We start from the raw sequence: 22,285 nt of genomic DNA on the forward strand, positions 1-22,285 counted from the left end.
GATGTCACTGTCCTGTTCTCCAGTGATCCATCGGCTCCACTGCTCATGCTCACAGTTAGCCCTGATGTCACTGTCCTGTTCTCCAGTGATCCACCGGCTCCACTGCTCATGCTCACAGTTAGCCCTGATGTCACTGTCCTGTTCTCCAGTGATCCACCGGCTCCACTGCTATGCTCACAGTTAGCCCTGATGTCACTGTCCTGTTCTCCAGTGATCCACCGGCTCCACTGCTCATGCTCACAGTTAGCCCTGATGTCACTGTCCTGTTCTCCAGTGATCCACCGGCTCCACTGCTCATGCTCACAGTTAGCCCTGATGTCACTGTCCTGCTCTCCAGTGATCCACCGGCTCCACTGCTCATGCTCACATTTAGCCCTGATGTCACTGTCCTGCTCTCCAGTGACATCAGGGCTAACTGCTCATGCTCACAGTTAGCCCTGATGTCACTGTCCTGCTCTCCAGTGATCCACCGGCTCCACTGCTCATGCTCACATTTAGCCCTGATGTCACTGTCCTGCTCTCCAGTGATCCACCGGCTCCACTGCTCATGCTCACAGTTAGCCCTGATGTCACTGTCCTGTTCTCCAGTGATCCACCGGCTCCACTGCTCATGCTCACAGTTAGCCCTGATGTCACTGTCCTGCTCTCCAGTGATCCACCGGCTCCACTGCTCATGCTCACATTTAGCCCTGATGTCACTGTCCTGCTCTCCAGTGATCCACCGGCTCCACTGCTCATGCTCACATTTAGCCCTGATGTCACTGTCCTGCTCTCCAGTGATCCACCGGCTCCACTGCTCATGCTCACAGTTAGCCCGATGTCACTGTCCTGTTCTCCAGTGATCCACCGGCTCCACTGCTCATGCTTACTTGAATGTGGGATGGAAAGTTCATTTTCCAGCTGCAACAACCTGTTCAACAGGCCATTTCTATAAGCGCCTCAGTGCATTTGAGGTAGTTTGCCCTGTTATCCAGCAGAAGGGTTTGTACAGTCTCACAACTAGCTGACCTGTTGTGTGACCTTTGACTCAATATGTAAAGAGATCACGTTCATGTGGTGTTTTTTTATGAATAGAAGAGAACAGGCCCCAGCCTCAAGGTTCAGTTATGACTCACCTCTTAAGTTTTACAATGCATTACATGTTGAATTTCCTTCATAACTGTGGGTGGATCATTTTTCATCCATTAATACAAGCAAGTTAAAATGACACTTTCCTTTATTTAGTTGCTTTGTTTTCTGTCTTTGTCAGCTCTACAAACTGCAGAGTGTCAATGTGCAGTTGCAGACAGTGCCTTTGTTTGAAGGCACTTGCAATCATGTCAGACGTTCTTGGAATGCGAAAAACTTCCTAATTAACCCTGATAATAAGTCATCTCGCCACTAGAGGGCAACTGTCTCTGATAGAAGTCACAGGCTCATACTAGCTAATGCATGTAGCTGAAATACACAGAGGTCACAGTCAACACTCCTTGGGTCCCTCTGACCTGATGGGTGATGACCCCATGACAATCACATGATAGCACTTAGACTGGGTAGCCACTAATTTCATGTCTTTTTTCTTCAATAGAACCATGGCTAATATTTAATCTACCTCAAAAAGGCCAGATATTTTGCTTGAACACATACAGCGAATCATCGCTGGGAACATTTCAGTCGAACATTCCTTCAGGAATATTTTTGTAATCATTGTCCATGCAGCACTTTCACACATTCTAGCTCACACATTCAAGTACGCGGTCGAGCATTTGAAAATGTCGACTATGCGTGTGCGTGTGTTCCAGCTGAATTAGTCTGCTGAAAACAGCCAACAGAAGAGAAGACTGAGCACTGAAAATCTACTGTTGAGCAGAAGCCACGATCGTGCCTGTAAGAAATCATTTCAAACAAATAAATAAATTAGCTTCCATTAAATTATTAGCATTTTGCTAATATATAAGTTCAAATTTTAATGCCTGAAATTTCACAAATTCAGTAGCTCTCATTCAGGATTCTACAGCTCACAGCTGTCTAAATGCCATGTGTGATTTACAGCAGGTCAGCAGGTCCAGACACCTGATCCCGACGTGTACAAGGTCGCTTTTTGCCAATGTGAGTGATACACCATCATACTCACGATCAGCCCCGCAGACCTTCTGCCCCCATGTGAGCGGTGCATGCGCTCTCCCTCCACAGCATTGATGCATCATCACATAAAACTGGCCCGAGGAGTTTTTGCTGGAAACTCTTGATGGTCACAGTCACAGTCTTGAGCCCTGCCCCGCCCCACCCTAACTTTCCTCTTCATGTATTTCCTCAACACGTGCTTTGTATTGAAGCTGGTTCATCGGCTACCTGTCGGCGTCTAAGGTGTCACTGAGGTGGGGATCCTGGATGGTAACACACTGGAGCACCATGGAGAACCCTGTCGGCTGTAAGTGCGATATTTATATTGTTCAAATGTTCAGTTTCCAAATCATGTTGTGCTGCCTGGATTCCGTTGACAAATGTTGCTTTTTCAAGTGAGAGGAACTACTTTTATGCGTTGTGCTGAGGTTCAGATCCTGACTCCTGTCAGTTTAAGGCTCCCTTTTCATCTCCTCTCATCTGGAACCAGTGTCTCGTCTTTCTAGTCACTGTGTTACCAAATGTAAAACCTGTGAAACACCCTGTGCAACAACACAACACAGCAGCTCTGAGCGCTCTGCAATGCTAACTCACAAAACAAAGCCCACAGTGTCCCATATTTTTGAAAAGGAAAAAAATTAAACAGCTGATGGAGAAACGTTGTGAACGTGAGAACTACTGCTCATGGACATACAGTGTTTACTGTGCTGCCTTCTTCTCTCTGTCTGTCATGCAAGAAATGTGGTAATAAAAATTCAGGACTGTTCAGTAACATCAAATTGATTTTACTTGGAGAAGAATGTGTCATTCAAACCTCAGACAGCTTTGCTATTTTTCACTACATGCCCCGCCACTCTCCTGCAATACCTGTTGAAGTCCAAAAATGGGTGCTCTTTTAAAGTACGAGGAGGAAGACAACAAATCTCAGAAGTCTCAACCCAAATATGAAGATATGTGTTAAATAAATACACAAAAAAATCAATCTAGCAGTGCACAAGTAACTATGTTGCTTCACTTTTTCAATAGATTTCATGCTTCCAAGTTGGAGGTTGTTTCTGCAATGCACAAGGAACACAAAAACTACCAAACTGTTTCAAAATCTTCGTAATGTTTGAGAATAAAAAACTGTGAGCTAGCTCTGCATTTCCCCTGGACCACACTGGAATATGTGCTGTGGTTGTGGTAGAGTGTTCTGGATCTGACCTTGAGTGTGTGTTGACTGTACCAGTGGAGGCGTATGAATCTCTAATGACCTCCCCTCCATGGAAGCGAGTGCAGCAGGAACACACTGTGTCACCACCAATCACCGAAAACCCCAACAAACACATTTGTCCAAGATGGTCGCCACGGATCATGGATCAGCTTTACTGGACCAAGTGGACCGACCCACCTCAGCCCCAAAGACAAAGAGCTGCGGATAGGATCCAAAATCCCAGCAAATCTTTGGCTGAGGGAGGAGGAGCAGGAAGCTACATCAGCTGATGCAACAGAACAAGAACATCAGTGTAATCTCAAAATGTACACAGAGTATCAGGTTTAATCCCCCACAAGAGGTTTGACTTCACCCATTGATTTTTATGACTCATTATCAGGTCATGTAATTGATCCTCCATGTAATCCAAACCGAACATCAAAAAATTCTCACTTTTCAGGATTTGACCCTCAGAAGGCCAAAAGAGAAAAAACAAATCTCTTGACTACATTCATCATAAACACTTTACTCAACATCATCATTTGAAAAGAGTACAATTCTGAACTCATCAGCACAAAAACTTGAAACCAGGTCCGACTCAGTTCAGTCACACAGCCAAAATAAATGGCAGGATGCGGAGGAGCCTGAGTTCAATATTACCGACGTACAATATACAATATTCATGTTGGTAACATGGACACCAGAGGATCGTGGTCTCTTCTTATATACGTCCTATTTATTTAACAGCTACAGCTTCCGCTGGGACTCAAGGATGAACCGAAGAGATTTCGGTGGTTGGAGGTCATTAGAATAGACATAAAACCATGATACTATATTTCTAGTGGAACTTTTTTGGTAGAGTTGTCTTATTTTTCAGTTTTTCAAATCACATAATTATTCCCTTGTTCTCTCTACTTCTGGCTGTGGTTGAGTTGTTTCAGCGGAGGTGAAGAAATTTATACTGCAGTGAAAAATAAGGCCAAAATCAGTAAAAAGGTTAATGGATGCTAATTATGACTGCGGGCTGAAGTGGATAAACCAGTAGGATGGGAATGAATTAAATCAAGAGTTTTACAGTTAAATGACTGCAACCAAAAATTTACAAAAATACAGTTTCTACTAAAGATCAAAAATTAGAGGTGAGATAGGAAATCACGTCCGTTTTAAACGGGGCCATTTGAGAAAGTTTGTTTCATATTGTTGACTTGTGTGCGTGTGTGCGCACATGTGTGTGTGTGTGTGTGTGTGTGTTAATACCTGACTGAAAGTTGCCTAGTGTGTCAACCAATGAATTTAAATCATGAGGGTTCATACACGCTACATGGGTTGACAAATCTTCCAAATAGATGAAAAGTGAATAAAATGGGTGTTAGGACTGCTTAGGCTGGCCCTTAGATATGCTGCTATAGGCTCAGACTGCTGGGATCTCCCATGATGCACTGGGCTTCTCTCTCCTCCTCCTGTCCTCAGACGTGTTACTAACTCCTCTTCTTCTCCCCTCATCCCAGATCCTGGTGCTGCTGGAGGAGGCTGCAGACTTGAAGAGGCTCAAGCTGCCACCCGTAGCTCCACCTGCTCACGTCCCCGTCTGTCCATCAGTCTCTCCTCCTTTCTCTCTCTCTTTATCTCTGTCCCTCTCTTTCCTTCTGTATCTCTGTCTTCCTCCATTCTCTGTCTTTGTCTCTGTCCATCACTCTCTCCTCCTTTCTTTCCCTCTTTATCTCTGTCCCTCTCTTTCCTTCTGTCTCTCTGTCTTCCTCCATTCTCTGTCTTTGTCTCTGTCCTGCTCTCCTGCTCTCTCTCCGTCCCCACTGATCCTGGATCTGCTCCACCTTCCTGCCTGGTAAAGGAAGGTTCTGGTGGCTGCTGTTGCAGGATGTGCTGCTGATGGAGAATTGTTGGGTGGAGGTTCATTGAAGGAGGGAGGTGCTGGACCTGCTCTACTTGGACAGAGTCAGGACAGAACTTTAGTTGGGGTTTGGACAAATAAAATTGAAAGTTAGGCTGCCTGGTGGAGCAGTGGTCCTCCCTGTGGCCCCCAGCAAGAAGGTTGTGGGTGGAGCCCCGGCTGCAGCACAGGGTCTTTCTGGGTGAGTCTCCATGTTCTCCCTGTTCCTGCTGGGTTAGGTCTGGTACTCCAGCTTCCTCCACAGTCCAAAGACATCAAGAGGGACCAGGTTAATCCAGACTCTAAATTGACCGTAGGCGTGGCTGGGAGAGCCAATGGTTGTCTGTCTCTATGTGTTGGCCCTGCCATGGACTGGTGACCTGTCCAGGGGGAAGGCTGCTGGGATAGGCTCCACACCCCTACCCCCGCGGCCCTTAAAAGGATGAAAGAAAATGGATGGATGGATGGAAATAAAATTGACTTGACTGGAAAAGTTCAGGAATAGCATCTCAGACACTCCTTTAATCACCTAACAAGCCTACTTATTCCTGCACACATCCATTCACCTCATCTCTCTAGTCATCCTCCCATCCCTCTTTTTCTTTTCCTCTTTTCTAACTCTGTCTGGGATGTAGAGTCAGCCAGGACAGACCCACCTGCCAAATGTCACGTCCCCTACACAGTCACAAGCATCCTCGTCCTCACTTCCATTCGTCCTCATCATCCACTTGTACCGTTTCTCATTAAACCTGTGAACCTACGTTATTGTGGCCTGGTTCAGCTCAGGCTGGTTAACCAGCCCCTGGTTTATCAGCAGGCATCCAGACTACATCGTGTAGCAGACACTCAGCTCCTCTGATATGCACCTCCTGCATAAACACATGACACATGGTGATGTTTTTTGAAAGCTTTGAGACAGAAGCAGACAAAAGCACAACATGTCATCCTGGATGCTTGTAGCTGCTTTGATCCGTGTCTCTTCACACATGAAAATGAAGCAGCTTTGCCAACTTAGAATCATTCCTGGATTTCCCAGTTCTCAGAAACACTGGTGTGTATGCATTCATGGGTGGGGACCAGTGGGACTGCAACTGGTCTCATTATGAATTCCTTAACTTGACCAGGTAAATTAGGGTGTTTGGTACATGCTAGGTTCAAAACAAGATCTGTGTGTCACTGATGTGAACCCTCAAACATTCTTCCAGCTCCAACCCCCCTCTCTCCAGGGGGGTATTTACTGTATTACAACTTTTAGTAGAAGTAGCACTAATTGCATGTTTGAATATGCAAAGTGGGCATTATTTAATTAAATATACACACATTTGAACGATGAAGCCAGGTTCAAACTTCCATTTAGGAGACAGTGTACACTGATGATTTTACAGTGGGGATTTAAGTATCTCTCTATCACTCCATAAATCAGACAGCACTGTCAACAGATATAACATGCTTCCCCCCACACGTTTTGCAGAGAAGGTTCCATAAATCAGGCTATGAATGATATATGAACAGACATCAGCAGAATACAGAGGATAAAACTGGATCACTTGGCATCTGTAGCTGAAGTGGATGTGGCTCGGATGAGAAAAAACATCTCTTGTTCCAATCATTTTCATCAAATTTATTTTATAAATACGCAAAGCAAAGATTCAAAACCATTCTGCGATTCTTCATATTGTGATGATGTACTGAGACGACAGGCTTTGAATGCATGCACGTTTACGTCATCAGTACAATGAACATTCTCGCTGTTATGGCCCAATCATAGTGACGGACAGAGGAACAGAAGACAGAGGGGAACTCATTATTACATTTGCTGACTTTTTAAAGAAGCGGTCTATGAGAACATATGTTGAAAGAGCAAAATAGCTAAATATCAAAAACTGACCAGCGCATGAAGACATTGGGCCCTATTGAAGACATCTATGGCACCCGGCGGTAGTGGATGGGTTTATGTGTGCGTCATACGTCTCAAGTGTGTTCAGCTTCATTTTGGTATTTAGAGGCATGTAATCAGAGCACAAGACCAGGGTGAACCCCGCCTCTCCCCCAACTTTAGCTCAGATAGGCTCCAGCCCCCCTCTGACCCTCAATGGATAAGTGGTATAGAAAATGGATGGATGGATGGATAATCAGAGCGCAAACCACAGAGCAAAGAGGCCATTAAATGTCTGATTATTCACAGGTGTGTTCCAGGTGCGACATCGTTCAAACTGATCAGACAGCCAGGTGGCAAGGTGGTGCAGTGGTCAGCACTGTCGCATCACAGCAAGAAGGTTCCGGGTTCGAGTCCCGGCTGGAGCACCGGGTCTTTCTGGATGAGTCTCCATGTTCTCTTTGTGCCTGCTGGGTTCTCTCTGGTACTCCAGCTTCCTCCACAGTCCAAAGACATCAAGAGGGGACCAGGTTAATCCAGACTCTAAATTGACCGTAGGCGTGAGTGTGAATGGTTGTTTGTCTCTTTGTGTTGGCCCTGCAATGGACTGGCGACCTGTCCAGGGTGAACTCCGCCTCTCGCCCGTAGCTGCTGGGATAGGCTCCACCCCCCGCGACCATTAACAGGAATAACTGGAAGACGATGGATGGAGAATCAGACATCCCTGAAGCCCTGTCACTCCCTTTACAGTCCAGGCTGATCCAGGACTCAGAGTGTTGATATTGCAGTGGCTCACACACCTACCTGGGGAAAAGGGAGCTCTCCTAATCTGAAAAACCAGACCTCCTCCCGCTCCACAGGGAGGATGCTTTATATACGAGAGCCGCAGGGATCCACTGAAGCTATTGGAGGGGAAGCAGGTCTAAGAAGAGGTGGAGCAGGGCTGCGTCCGAATTGCCAAGTGGCAACCTACGACCTATCGCTACAGCCTACCGCTACAGCCTACTCCTACAACCTAAACATGGCGGTACCATTCAGACACCCTAGAAGATTGGTGGTGAAGCACGACCTCTGCTGGCAGAGCACAGATACCACAAATAGGTAGACGAACTTGGCTTGCGCATCACAAGATTTTAGGGGACGAAGAAGAAGTCCGCAATGCATTGTGGGCCATAGGTTGCTCCGTAGGATGCACCTGAACCGACCTACAATGTGCGCGTGTTTAGGCTGGAAATTAGGTTGCAAAGTAGGTCACTACTCGTGCCAGTTGTGGTTTCGGACAGCCTACGACCTACTCTGAGACCTACGATCAGACCTACTTGGCAATTCAGACGCAGCCCAAGTCTGGAGGAGGTAGAGCAGGTCTGAGAGGAGGTGGAACATGTTTGACAGGAGGTGGAGCAGGTCTGAGAGGAGGTGGAACATGTTTGACAGGAGGTGGAGCAGGTCTAGAGGAGGTGGGGGTCCATGTCTCCAGGTCCTCAGGCATCAGTGCTGCTCCTCTGCTGGTCTGGGTGATGAGTCTCTAATATCACGTCCCTCATGACTCCACTGACCAGAGACCAGCCTCTCCTGGGTCTGTGGAGCAAACGTCTCCTGCTGAGGCCTCATATGCAGCTGCTTTAAACCAGCGACAACGCCTGTGCTTGACTGAGCGCCAGCTTGCGCCGTGCTCATAGATGGATGGAAAGAGGGCAACTGATTTCACTGCCATCCCTGCTTTGCTAACCTGCTGTGCTATCTAACTCGCCCCAGGCAATCCTACAAATCTTCCGGTTGAGCCTTGAAAATATCAGGGATAATAATGCCATACTTCACCTAGAAATGTATTTTGCCTGTCAAGCACTCACTACTAGGTGTTTTTGCCCTCCTGGATTACATATTTGTGACACCAGAACGCTAGCTTGAAGCTAGTGGAGAGCCTCTCGACCAACTACTAACAACAGTAAAAGTTCCCAAAAATTTCAGTTCACAATTAATTTATAGTCCACGTCTTCTTTGTCATTTGTAAACTGATGTTTTTAGACAGTTTTGCTGTTGTAAGCCATCAGTGCCATTAGCCTCAAGCTAAATATATGTATGTGTTTCTGAAGTCACAAAGAAGTGACACACTCACTCGTACTGATGGGAAGAACACATTTCCAGGGCAAAGTATTTCCTCAAGTACATCAAAAACAAGGTTTATATAAATAAGTAGTCTTTAAGATGGGAGACAGAGAATGGTCTGCAATGATAAATCTTACAATTACCTTACAATAGGTGTCGATCAATTTTGTGACCAATAACTAATAACTTCCTCCTCCATGATCCCACTCATTAGCACAGGGGCGGGCTCATGCACTCATGAACTGATGCGGGTAAAGACACTAACACACATGTCCTTACAGGAGGCCTTGCAGACATGGGCTTCATTTGTCCGTCTCACACACGCAGAACACACAACTTTATTTTAACAGCTTTCATCTGAAATTAAAAGACAGCATGGGTGATGCCCCAACTGAAGTTTGTGCTGATGGGCCAGTGTTTGGGGGAAGCAAACGTGGGTGTGAGTCTGTGGAAGAAATGTTCCTTTGACTTTTGATCCGGCTTTTTGTGTCTCCACTGCACGATGCTCCAGAGTGCTGCGCCTGTAATGACCACAGGAAGGTGGCACTGCAGTAACCATTAATACTGGCACCTCATTATCTTCACATATTCTAAGATATGAAATCAGAAACCAAGATGAATATAATCTAGAATCTCTTGATTATTCAACCAAAAACCAAACGTGCCTCCTCCATTGCATGTTGCAATATTCAGTGCAGCATATTCAGTAAACACAGAGTTAGCCATTCTGAGTAATGTGCTTATTCACTTGCTGACGTGAGGAGATTCATACCACTCGAAAACCACTGTTGACAAGTCGCTACCGCAGCACCCTGTCAGTCAGGATCCAGGCAGAGCATATCTGTGGCGCTGTGTATACTTAAAGTTGAGGTCAGAATAAATGTTACCCCTGAATCCAAGTGCATGATATGGAAATAATAGCAAATGTAGCCAGGCAACAGCAACGGATTTTTAATGTGTCATCTGTCATCTGGAAGTTTCTAGAGCTCGTCTGGTTTTAGTTCCTGACACTCTTCAATGTTACGAATTCAAGCTGTATGATTGCAGGAGCTCCTTCAAACATTATCGTAAATGCTCTAATAGTGTACCAAGCCTATTTTTGACCTCTGCTGTTGAGGGTGCAAGACATTACTGGAGGCAGGTGTACATTAGGAACAGGCCTTTATTCCTTAAAACTAAAATAATTGGAAAAATCCTTTCATTTCCTGTCTTAAACTTCAAAGTATTGCACAAACATTAACGTTTCCGGTCACAGCGTAGTCGTATATGTTCATTTGCAGCGCAGTCATGATGTGCTTGAGAGCAACAGGTGCTTCCATCTAAAGGGAATGAGATGAACTGCATGACAGTCTGAGAGTGTGACAGTGCCTCACAGCTGACGGAAGGTTGGAGGGTCTCTCCTGCCAGTATTCATGTTGTGATCACTGTCTGTTGGGTGAGAGATGTGAGCGCGGCTCTAATGAGATCCACCACAGAGTGTAATCACACTCATTGTTAATAGAATATTCCTCTTGCCTCCTTGACCCTGCGCTATTTTCTTTTCTGCTTAAGAAACACTTAAGCCTTATAAAAGTCCTCCTCTCTTCCCTCACTGGTTTCACCTCGGGAGCTCTCTGATCGTTGTGAATAACTTTTATCTTTATCACTCTTAACTTTAAAGGCAACATAATAGAAAAGGTCATAATTCTAACAATCTAAGAATTGAATCAATAGGAGTAAGTGGAAGTGTTGTGAACAGAGCCCCAAATCGCCCCAGGTCAGCCAGCAGCTTTCTTGTTTGATCATTTTCTTCTTTGCTTCCTTGTAGTCTTTCTTCATATGTGTTTGTGATGCTGTGGAACAGTTCTCCCATCAGCCCCCGACGCATGCAGTAAAACCACCCCAAATGATGAATTCAGGTCATGTGAACTGACAAGTAAAGTTGAGACTTTTTTCTTCATTCTGTTTGAGGAACATATTTATTTCAGCAAGGAGTTTCTAATATTTTTTGTCCCACTGAGAACCTGTTGTCTGAAGTATTTTCTTCACAGCCCAATCCAAGTCATTTGGTTATTAAACACAGATTCCCCCAAGCTAGGTGCATTAGCTAGTGCTAACTGATACCTACACGTGCTGGTAACCTGTGCTGCACAGGCTGTAAGGTTGAACTGAATGCATGTATAATGTCTGCAGGTTGGCCGACAGATTTCACCTCCTATTTGATTAAGCTGAGACTCAAATAAACAAAAAAAGCATTCACTTCAAATTAATGAGTGAATTTACCACACTTCACGCGACACGCTCCACAAGCCCATCGAACCCTGGACATTACAGCACGGAATGTAAAGAATGAAGCACTGACCCGCTGAAAGAGTTGGATCTGCTTTCATTTGACCTTCTTTTTATTGAATTTTTGTGTCACTGCATTTATGTAACAATCTCCTAAATCACTCTCGTGTTTGTGTCCTGGCATGAATCTATTCATCGCCACACAATGTACAGCTAAACAGCAAAGAAGCAGCACTGACAGCAAACTGCAGTTTGACAGCAAAGAAAACACATATTATAAATGGAGGAAATCACTTTGGCTCTGCTTTGCACATGGGCTTAATTTATACAGCATTTTTCCACACAAAGTTTTCAGCTTCTGCTTGGGACATGAGACAGCCTCTGGGGGCGGTGGGGATCAAACCAGGAACCTTTTGATTACTTGATGACCCACTCTACCTCCTCAGCCACGAGCCCTGTGGTTGCGTTTTAAAAAGATAGAAGGCACTGCAACATGGCCAGACTGCTTCACGCCTCAACAGTAACTTCTAATCTCCTTAGCGATTGGCCCCATCAACTCAAATGTGGGCTTGATATCAAAACCCAACAGACTGTCATTGTTGAGCTTTGGTACTTTTTTACCTACATGTAATTAAAACATCGAAGCAAAATCAGGTGGAGTCATTAGGTTGTTAACCTGCGAGACAACCTGCAGGGTAGCTCAGAATGGAAGATGGTGAATTGTTCGTTGAGTCTTCAGCATCAGAGACTGAGATAATGAGAGTCACTGAAGCAGTTTTTTTTTTTTTTTTTTTTTTTAAAGCACGTTTTCATCATGTTTCCCGTGGCCAAAGCCTGAGCCAGGATAAAGTGCAGCCGAGGCCGGATCCTCTGAGCTTGGGGGTGAGAAATGGAAGGTGAAATCCCCAGCAGCCTCAGGAAAGACAGAGCATGTTGAAACGTTGTTTCACAAGCGAAGCTTATAGGACTTACACTCCAATTTCAGTTATCCTAATGTTGTGAAATATTTCAAATGCCTCATTACTTGCATTTTGCTAGGAAGGGAGAAGCCTCTCTCTACTCTATAATGAGCCCTGCAGCTTATTAAACCAGTGTGCATTGAATTGAAAGGACCGATTGCGTTCTCTTCTGCTATTCTCTGTGGCAGAGAAAGGCTCAGGTCCTAATCATGAAAACACAGAGCCACATCATTACACTTGACTACACTAAAGAGGATAATCCTATGGTCTGTTTAGGGTATTTCATAATTGAATTGAATTACTTTTTCCATAAATCAACATGCAGTGGCATTCTGTTCAGGAGATGCCAGATGTTGTCGGAACCACACAAATATGAATCGAATTGCTTCTCGCTGCAGCAAATACGCCAAGCATCATTATGTAGAAGCTCCCAGTGGTCCAGTAGTCCAATTCTATCGATACAAATCTAGATGTAATGCTTCCAGATGGAATCAGGTCAACTGCTACCCAGATGTAAATAAAGTGAAGCAGAGCAGGACAATTTAGAGAGCTGCAGGGATGAGTCCTAAACCCTGAAGTAAACTAGAGTTGCTGAATGTCCAGTTCCCTCGTCTCAAAGCCTGCGGGACTTTAAAACGGATTTTATATACTTATATACTAAATGTGTCTGTAAAAATGGTGATTGCAAGCAAGCAGCCGTAAACATATCAAAGCTACTTGTGCTTTGTCCTGCGTCCATGGCTTTCATTGCCTAACGTTAGCTTTCTTCATCTGATGACGCATGTGTGCTTCAAACAATCACACAAGTGCTGTTCGGTAAAGAGAATTATTAATATTAGGTACAAAGCAACCAAATGTTGAACTTTTGACTGCCACAGGGCCGATGTTGAAACCCAGTTGGCCTTTGTTCTAGCGATATGGTTAATACAATCCTTGCCCGTAACAGTAACAGTGAGCGGCATGGCTACGGCATCGCAGGGCAGAGGTTCAGTATCTGAGCTTTTTACCATCCTCTGCCCCAGAGACTCCCGACTCAGAAGGACAGATGTCCTGTCTGGGCAACCTGTACTGGCTTATGCAAAGCTAGACAGTCAACTGATGGATAGAAGTCCTTCAAAACACCACAAGGCTTGACTACTCTTGTCCTTTAACCCTTTCATGCATGGAGGTCACTACAGTGTACAGCTGTTTCAAAGTGTTGTTTCTCTATGTATGCTTGCAATTTTGGGCACTGCTACATAGTCCACTCTAGTGGAAGCTATTGCATCATCCCATAGAAAAAATCCCATTGGCTGGTCATTGTGGAGGGAAAAAGTAGACAGTGAAACAAAGATGGCCGACAGACAGGGAGAAAGACCAACCACCTCAGCTATTTTGGTTTCTACCTTTTACAAAAAGATTCCACTGCGGGTAAAAAAAATATATATATATATAATTACATCAAGTAACGTCTAAGGTGACATATTATGTAAAGATTTACCAAGTTTTGATTTTATATTTGGAGAAAATACCGATTAATCATCTGTCCACTCAACTGTACATAATGCATCAATAACTATGCTTCAACTTCAGTGCAATGTCAATTACTACCAATGTTGTTCTTGAAAATAATTCATATACTGTAATGTTTTGGCTATAAATCAACTTCTTTATGTTTTTAGAATGTAATTTGACTTTTTTGTATGTATCCTTAAATTTTGTTGAGCTCAAAAAGACAGACATACAGGGTAATAGAGGATTTTCCAGACTCAAGTGAGGAAGAGTGGTCTGGTAGCAGCGATGAGGAATGGCTGCCAGTACAGACAGGTGCAAGCAGAGAAGTAGGATCAAGCAGTGGCAGTGAAGGTGAAGAAAGAGATGAGGCTGCTGAACCTGAGGGACCACCACCTCCCAGAGCTCAGGGGGAAAATTTGAAGGAAAAGAGTGTCAGAAATGTCTGGAAATCTAAGGATAACCAGTTTGAGGGAGACCTGACTCCTTCCTTAGGAGAGTGCAAGATGAATGTTGAGGGGGCAGATCCAGTAGATTTCTTCATGCATCTTTCCGCCCAGGATATGATCAATAACATTGTATACAATACAAATTTTGTGTCCAGAAAGGAAATGACAAGCTGACATTGACCTCGGAGGCGTTCAAAACATTTCTTGGAATAAATATGGTCATGTCATGTGTCGGATACCCAAGATCCAGAATGTACTGGTCATCAGAGACAGGGCTTCATCTTGATCTGATAGCTGATGCAATGCCAGTGAACAGATTCAAGCAAATTCTGAGTTACATGCACTTTGTTAACAACTACTCACTGGACCCTGAAAATGCTGACGGGTTTTTCAAAGTCAGACCAGTCTTGGATGCACTCAAGGAAACCTTCCACTCAGCACTTGATCCAGAAGAATTTCAGTCAGTCGATGAGATGATGATTCCCTACAAGGAATGCCTGTCTATCAAACAAGATGTCTCCAAAAACCCAAGCCCTGGGGAGCGCAAGTGTGGGTGCGAGCAGGCTCTTGTGAGTACATGTACAACTCTGAACCCTATCAAGGTCCAGCTGGGGGATGAGGTGAGATCAGTCAGCTGGGAATGGCTGGAGATGTTGACATTCAGGACAAGAATCACAAGGTGTTTTTTTTTGACAATTTCTTTTGAACCATTCACCTCCTTCAGGCACTGGAATACCAAGGGATCTATGGAGCTCCATGGAGCACAAGAGAAGCTCCAAAGTGAAAAGGAATCAAGCAAGAACAAAGAGGAGAGCAGAGTCTCTGTCGTGACCAATGCACAAAGCATCACTGTCACACACTGGTTGGATAGTTCAATGATCCACATGGCCTCTTCCTGCACTGGCCTGTCCCCAACAGGTGTGGCACAGAGATGGAGCAAGACAGAGAAGAAGATGCTCAATGTCCAAAAGCCATTTTTCGTGAAGCTGTACAATCAGCATATGGGAGGCGTAGATCTCATGTATCAGTGTGTTGCAATGTATCCCCACAGAGTGCTCTTTCACTTCCATGACGTCACAACTGTGAATGCCTGGCACCTCGGTAGAATGTCTGGAAATGAAGCGAAGGATCTTCTTCACTTCAAGGCATCGATAGGTCGCGCCAGAGGAAGACCCAGTGCCACTCCACCACCGGCAAAACGGAGAACAGTGTCTAAGCCCCCCCCCCCCCCCCGAGATCCGGTATTCCCCTGGAAACCACTGGTCCCAGCTCAAGGAAGCAAAAAATGCCATTAGATGCCAAGATGCTGCATGTACACAAAGAACCAAGTACATCTGCATGCAGTGTCTTGCAGTTTTGTGTCCGGGATGCTTTGCCAACTATCATAGAAAATAGTCTCAAAAAGGAGCAACGAGCATGCTTTGACAGGAAATACATGCTAAATGTCATAAGATGCTACAAGGAGAGAAGATGCTCACTTCAAATACCTAACAGTTCAGAGACTCAACGGGTACAGGGATGAAGTAGACTCGAGTGGACAGATAAATACACTGTACTAGCAAAGCATTGTACAAGTACATTTCAATTAGCATACATCAATCAATCAATAAAAATAAAAAGAGTTAGCCTTTCCTGAAAGCTAGCAGAGAACTTAATCCAAAAACATAACAAATTCCCCCCAAAAATACTCAAGCATTTAACAGCAGTTCACATGTAATACTTAGGGACAAATATTCTCCAAGGCAAAAGCTTCAATAAACTCCAACAATATGATTTCAGCAGTCTGCTTAGCTCCTCTGTGCTCAAGTTTGCTCACCTGCGCATGCAACAGAAAAAAACACAGCATGGCTGGAACTTATCAGAGCGCTGACTCAAACGCATGGTTTTCTAAACCAAAGAAGATGGACCTTTTAAACCAGCTCAATGATTAACTTATTAACTTTAACTTAACATTTGGACTTTTGAACCCTTAAAGGCAATACACAACCTGAAGCTAATAATGTTGTCAATACTGAGGAAGTTTTATTTCTAAAAATTTCAGATAGTTTTATATTTTGATACGTCCTATTTTGTATCTACCGTAATTGTATTCTCCTAAATCTGAAACTATCACTAAACAAATGCAGAGAACAAATCATTTCCCCCTCCCGAACTGAAATAAAGATTTATGATAAAACATGGAAAACTTAAAACCAGAAAGATCCTGAAGTCAGTATGCACCAAATATACAGTCCGGCTGTCCGACATTTGTTCCTCCCCTCCTCCGGTCCCCTTTCTTTCCCTTTCATCTGCTTTCTCCGCAATCCTTTCCATCTCATCTACGTTTTCTCATCTCATCCAAAAAGGTTTTGCTCTGTTGGCCACTGGGTTTAGAAACGTACATGTTGTGGAGCCACGTTGTTCATCCAACTAATCGAGCTGTCTGATCCTGTGCTCAATACCTGTCAGTCAAATCCGGATCTGAGGGGAAAGTGAGAGGGATTGACACTGAGTTGAGGTTCTTTTAAAATCCTCAGAGATTTGTTGCCTTAAAGAAAACATTTAAAGTAGAGCACCAGAAGCTGCTGCTTTGCATACCCATGAATCCAGGAGAGAAATTCCGTTGGCAGACGATTTACACAAAGTGGGTAGTCACTTTCAGAGATGCGGGATGACCCGGCAAATACAAGACAGTTGGCAGCACTTTTTATGCTAACATTATATTAGCTTAGTGAGCTAAACAATACCGCGGCACCATGGCAACATCATGCATGCTTCATTTTGCCATCCAGCCATTCCATCACAGTGTGTTTGTTTTTCTCAGGCCGTCCACAAAGTGCTGTCCATCTGCCGTCTACCGTCTGCCTGATTCCATCTGAACGCAGCATAAAGCAACAGAAGACTTGGCAACTTTGGGAAAAATATCAAATGGTTTGAAGGAAAAAACAAAATAATCATTTGTATTTTGAGAGGGATCAACTCCTTTTTATCCAACGTTGTGCTAGTTTTCGGCAGTAAACAGGCTTCATCGACAAAATAAACAAGTCATCCCCTGAATTTGGATGAGGTTCAGGCCATTAGTACACTGAGAGGCTAGTGAACTGTACAAGCACCGTGCTGCTTGTGCTACACACACCACACACACTCGATAGTACATGGGCAAAGCCAGAAATGGAATCTGAGATTAGAATCAGAACACGTGTGGAATCCAAACGTATCACAGCCATGCGTTATTCCTTAATCTTTATATCAGTAAACACTGTTTTACCAGGATGTCACATGACCTGCAGTGGCCAATGTACTCACTTGGTTTTACTGTTCAGAAATAATTAATTCTTACTTAATTCTAACCAGTTACCTTCCAAAATTTTCCACTTCTTGAGTGGGATATTTCCAGTCTGACCTGTGTTCAGCGTACCTGACCCCCTCGTCATCGTTCTCCTCTGCTTATCTGGTTGGTCCGGGTCGTGGGGCAGCAGCCTCAGCAAGGAAGCCCAGACTGTCCTCTCCCAGCCACGTCCACCAGCTCTTCTGGGGGAATCCTGAGGCGTTCCCGGGCCAGGCGAGAAATATAATCTCTCCAGTGGGTCCTGGGTCGGCCCCAAGGCCTCCCCCCTGTTACACATGCCTGGAAAACCTCCTGACAGAGGCGTCCAGGAGGTGTCCTCACCAGATGCCTGAACCACCTCCACTGACTCCTCCATGGAGGAGCAGCAGCTCTACTCTGAGTCCATCCTGAGTGACTGAGCTTCTCACCCTGTCTCTAAGGGAGAGCCCAGCCTCCCTGAGGAGGAAACTCATTTCAGCCGCTTGTATTCAGGGTCTTGTTCTTTCAGGTCATTACCCAGAGCTCATGACCACAGGTGACTTCTGCCCCGGAGATTGGATGACCCCCCCCCCCCCCCCCCAAGTACTCCCCCATCCCCCAACTCTGTTTCCTCCATGGAGTACGTGTTGGTGGGATTGAGGAGTTCCTCAAAGTATTCCTTCCACTGCCCAATTACCTCCCCAGCTGACGTGGCAGCAGCCTCTCGTGCCCACTGTAAACAGTGTGGGCAAGTTGCCGCCTTCCCCCCTTGAGGAACCTTTTTGGAGCCGAACGATAGTCATTCTCCTGACAGAGGTTGGAATTTCCCCTGTTCCAGTTGCACTAGAGAGAATTTACCAGCAGTTATCTTGGATCACCCAAGAAGTCAATGAGCCTGACAACTACTAACTTGCCAGTTGAAAGACTCATGATATTTTAAGTTTCTATGGCCCCTCTTGAGGTAGAGTCAAGCAAAGTCTTGAATTTCAATTGGAATCCTTCAGAGTCACTTCATAAACAGGATCTATCACGTATTGTACATATGGTCTCTATGGGATTAAGCTAACATCAGTCAGAATGTAGTTGAATGATAATCTCAGAGTCGTTTCATTCACTTGACTGCATCCAGCGATGGAAACATGGAGTTCTTCAGTCATGAATTGCCGGAGGAGCAGCAACAGAATTAATTGCAGTGTTCAGCTGGGAAGACCAGTTCAAAACTGCAAATTAAAATGGATCTCTTCAGTATTTTAGAGGAAGTACTGGAGTATCAGGCAGTAAGACATGGAAAAGAGACTGATGATGAGGTGCTGGATGACACACACAGATCACATCAGTAGACGTCAGACTAAAAGAAGACTTTAGCTCCCAGGAAACAGTCGCACGCTCTGCTGTTGTTTCCTCTCTTCCACTTTTCTTTCTCACTTCGGAGACAACCTGCTGGGTTATTCTGCACATGAAGTGATAGTAAACCCAAATCCCAGCTGCCTTTAGAGGGGTGAAATACAATTTGTTTGAAGAGACAACAAAGCATTTATATTATCAGACAAAGGACCACAGGAAAGTATGTTGGAATAACTTGTAAATCAGTGGATTGTTTGTGGTATTGAGGAGCACAGTAAGCAGCCACTTGTTTTACCTTCTGCCTTGTGTGAGTAAACTCTGCTTCTCAAAATCTAACTGATTGTGGTGGAATAAAAAGTGATTGTATTTGAGTTTAGCTCCCTTAGAGATTCTTGTCCAGAATCACTACACTCCAACAAGACAGACTCAGACCAGTTGCGTCCACTCTGGGCTCTATATTGACCATGCGATGGATTTCATTTTCAAAGTAATAAGACCGCTATTTTTTTCAATTGTTACCTGTTACACAGCTGCATCCGCGTGAAAAAAAAGAAAAACAACAATCCATGAAATCATTTTTGTCCTGGTATCACCTTTAGCTCTGTATCGTGCCTCTGAAATGTTGGGCATTGTAAAAAAAAATTAAAAAGCAACTGCACAAAGTTGATGCGAGGTTCACTCGAGGCTGCAGGATGCTCCAGATAAGATTGATAAGATTGCTGATAAGTTCCCGTAATGGCGAAAGACCTTCAAACATCTACCGCCGTGTTTTAATTTCACCAAAGGTGAAACAGCAGCATTCATCAGTTACGTGAATGTTGTATCCCCAGGGCCACAATCATGTTGGAGGATTTACCTATTGGTCTATTACTGGGAATTCCCTCAAGGAAGCTGGGTGGAGCTCGCAGAGCTTAATTATACTATTTCACGTCGTTACGGGTTGCAGAGACGAGTATGAAAGATGTCCCCCCTACTGTGAGTCAGTGTGGTACATGCAAAGCTGCCTTCACTGGCCTTCAGACGTGCGCCCTGTCAACTGTTCTTAGCAGGCCCCCCTGTTCTGGCATTTCTCCTGAATGTAGCAGTTGACTCTTTTAAGCCCAGTGACACAGTTTTCCCTCAAGCTAAAGCATCAAAAGATTCAGAGCCCGACAACGTGTTTGAGAGGAGGTAAGCTGCTGGCAGCCAGACCTCAAACACCCCAACACTCTAACTGCTCCGGTTGTGTACTGCAAGTCTGTTCTGCCTCTTCTCTCACATCAATTACTACAGTGCAATATTATATACAGTACATCATATATACATTAACACCTACAGTTAATCCATAACCGAGGCAGTATATGTCATGGCTTACTGAACGGCAACAAAAAAATACATAAAATTCAATTAGATAAAGTTACACCGTCAGGAAAGATGATGTCAAAGATTTAAATAGATGAATATATAATAATATCTAATGGATAACAATGGAATGAGTACATGAAATGTATCTGAACAGAAAAGGGTTAAATTAAGTTGACAAATATGGGGCCCCTGAATGCACCATGAAGTCCGTGCACGTCCACATGATGTCTTTGAGGGACTGGTAGCTCCTGCAACAAGGGTTTATTGTTGCCAGGTTACCACAGGCACTTCCACGCTCCCTCGCTGAGAACGTCAAGACTGTGATTAAATTGAAGGTTCATTGTCTTGTTTTCTGTGACTCAAGCAACCAGATATCACACTTGATGGGCTGTTGCCTATAAAATGATGGAGTCAGCAACACATCCACCTGTGTGTGTGTGTGTGTGTGTGTGCGTGTGCGTGTGTGTGTGTGTGAGATTTATGGGCTTTTCAGATATTTTGGAGCTTGTTTTACAGATTATATAGATTTTAGTTAATTTCCGATATTGGCCATCATCAGTGGTGAAATCTTGCCACATTGGAGGTCAGCAAAATACCCAGTAACGGTTGTCCTGAGAACATATTTAGGACTTTTTATTAGGTCACAAGACAACATGTGTGGTCTTGCCAATGTGCGCATGAGCCAATGAGAGTGCACGTAAGGCTTCTGTATTAATGTTGTACATGTTATTCAAAAAAGGTGGGTAGGTGTCACACCACTTTTTCTGTCTTATTATGCCCTGACCACAGTCTCTGTGAATAAAATATGCAAAACAATACATAAATAAGTGAAAATACTGTCGGTAGCTGAAAAAAGAGATGCTGAATATTTAATAATCAGTGAATATTTTGCCTTTCTATCTGACAAAAAGATCCTAAAGAAAGGTTTTTTTGTGACTCCACATTATTTTTTCTCTGTGTTTTTAAAAACTTTTAATTTCTCGGGTGTTAAGAGGTCTCTTTTGGGATTGTTTGGGATTTTTGAATCTATAAATTAACATGTTGTTATTACTAAATAAGTTATTACCAGAGATATGGGTGATTGATTTTGTTTGTTCAGATCAGATCACTGCAAAAGACAGAACCACGTAAACCGGACCAGGTACCACTGCTGGATAGGGCAGGCGTGAGAGATCTGGACACGGTCCCAGTGGATAATAAATTGGAATGAAGGGGCGTGTGTGAGATGCACTCCTATTGAACCAGAGGGCATGGTCATCCTTCCACTTGTGTTGAAGGACCAACTCAGTATAAATCAGCTGACGTTATGAGAGTTAGAGTGTTTTAATATCAGTGGGAGTGTTCTGATCCAGACTCTCTGTCTGCCTCTGCGGTGAGCAGACGTTCCCTTCATCAACCAGACTGCTGACAGCATAGGTCACTTTGTTCCACTAGTCCGGGTGTCTTATGTTGGCCCAGACCCCCACACAGACTGTACAACACCCGTGCTGGCCTGGTGGAGTTGTTAATGCACTGGAGCTGAATGTGAATGTGTTCTCCCGTAAGCAGGATCTCAATCACTGTCTTTTCTGTGTGATGAGTTTGGCAGGAGATTGTCTGGGACTGATTTCCTGTGCAGCGACCAACAGTGTGAGCCTCTCTCCATCCCTACGTATTGGGTTTCAGAGGGTGTCAGACTTCTGGATATATACACCTCTGGTCGATATCCTCCATCTGGCTGTCGCTGCCTGAGCGCTCCTCCCAGGTCACATGAGGATGAATCTGTGCACACCAGAGTTTCTGCTTTTGCTCTGTACCATAAATAAAATAAAACAGAAGACCAGACAACTGGAAAGGAAGACACATTCCAGCCAGCACGAGGAAGTCCGCCAAGCCTGGAAGGAGAGTTTATTAATATATAAAAAAGAACTCCGTAATGCTAGAAGCGCTTACTACTCGTCCCTGATAGAAAAGAATAAGAACCACCCCAGGTTCCTCTT

General features: G+C 44.4%; 1 protein-coding gene across 2 annotated transcripts in view; it reads right to left on the reverse strand.

Moving 5' to 3' along the window:
- opcml (opioid binding protein/cell adhesion molecule-like) overlaps positions 1 to 22,285 on the reverse strand; it is a 400,369-nt gene that overhangs the window by 86,192 nt on the left and 291,892 nt on the right. The window lies entirely within an intron of this gene.

The sequence above is a fragment of the Aulostomus chinensis genome, chromosome 15 (genome assembly GCF_037954235.1).
Source record: "Aulostomus chinensis isolate RoL2024-O1b breed Wild chromosome 15, RoL_Achi_v1.0, whole genome shotgun sequence".
Taxonomy (NCBI): domain Eukaryota; kingdom Metazoa; phylum Chordata; class Actinopteri; order Syngnathiformes; family Aulostomidae; genus Aulostomus; species Aulostomus chinensis.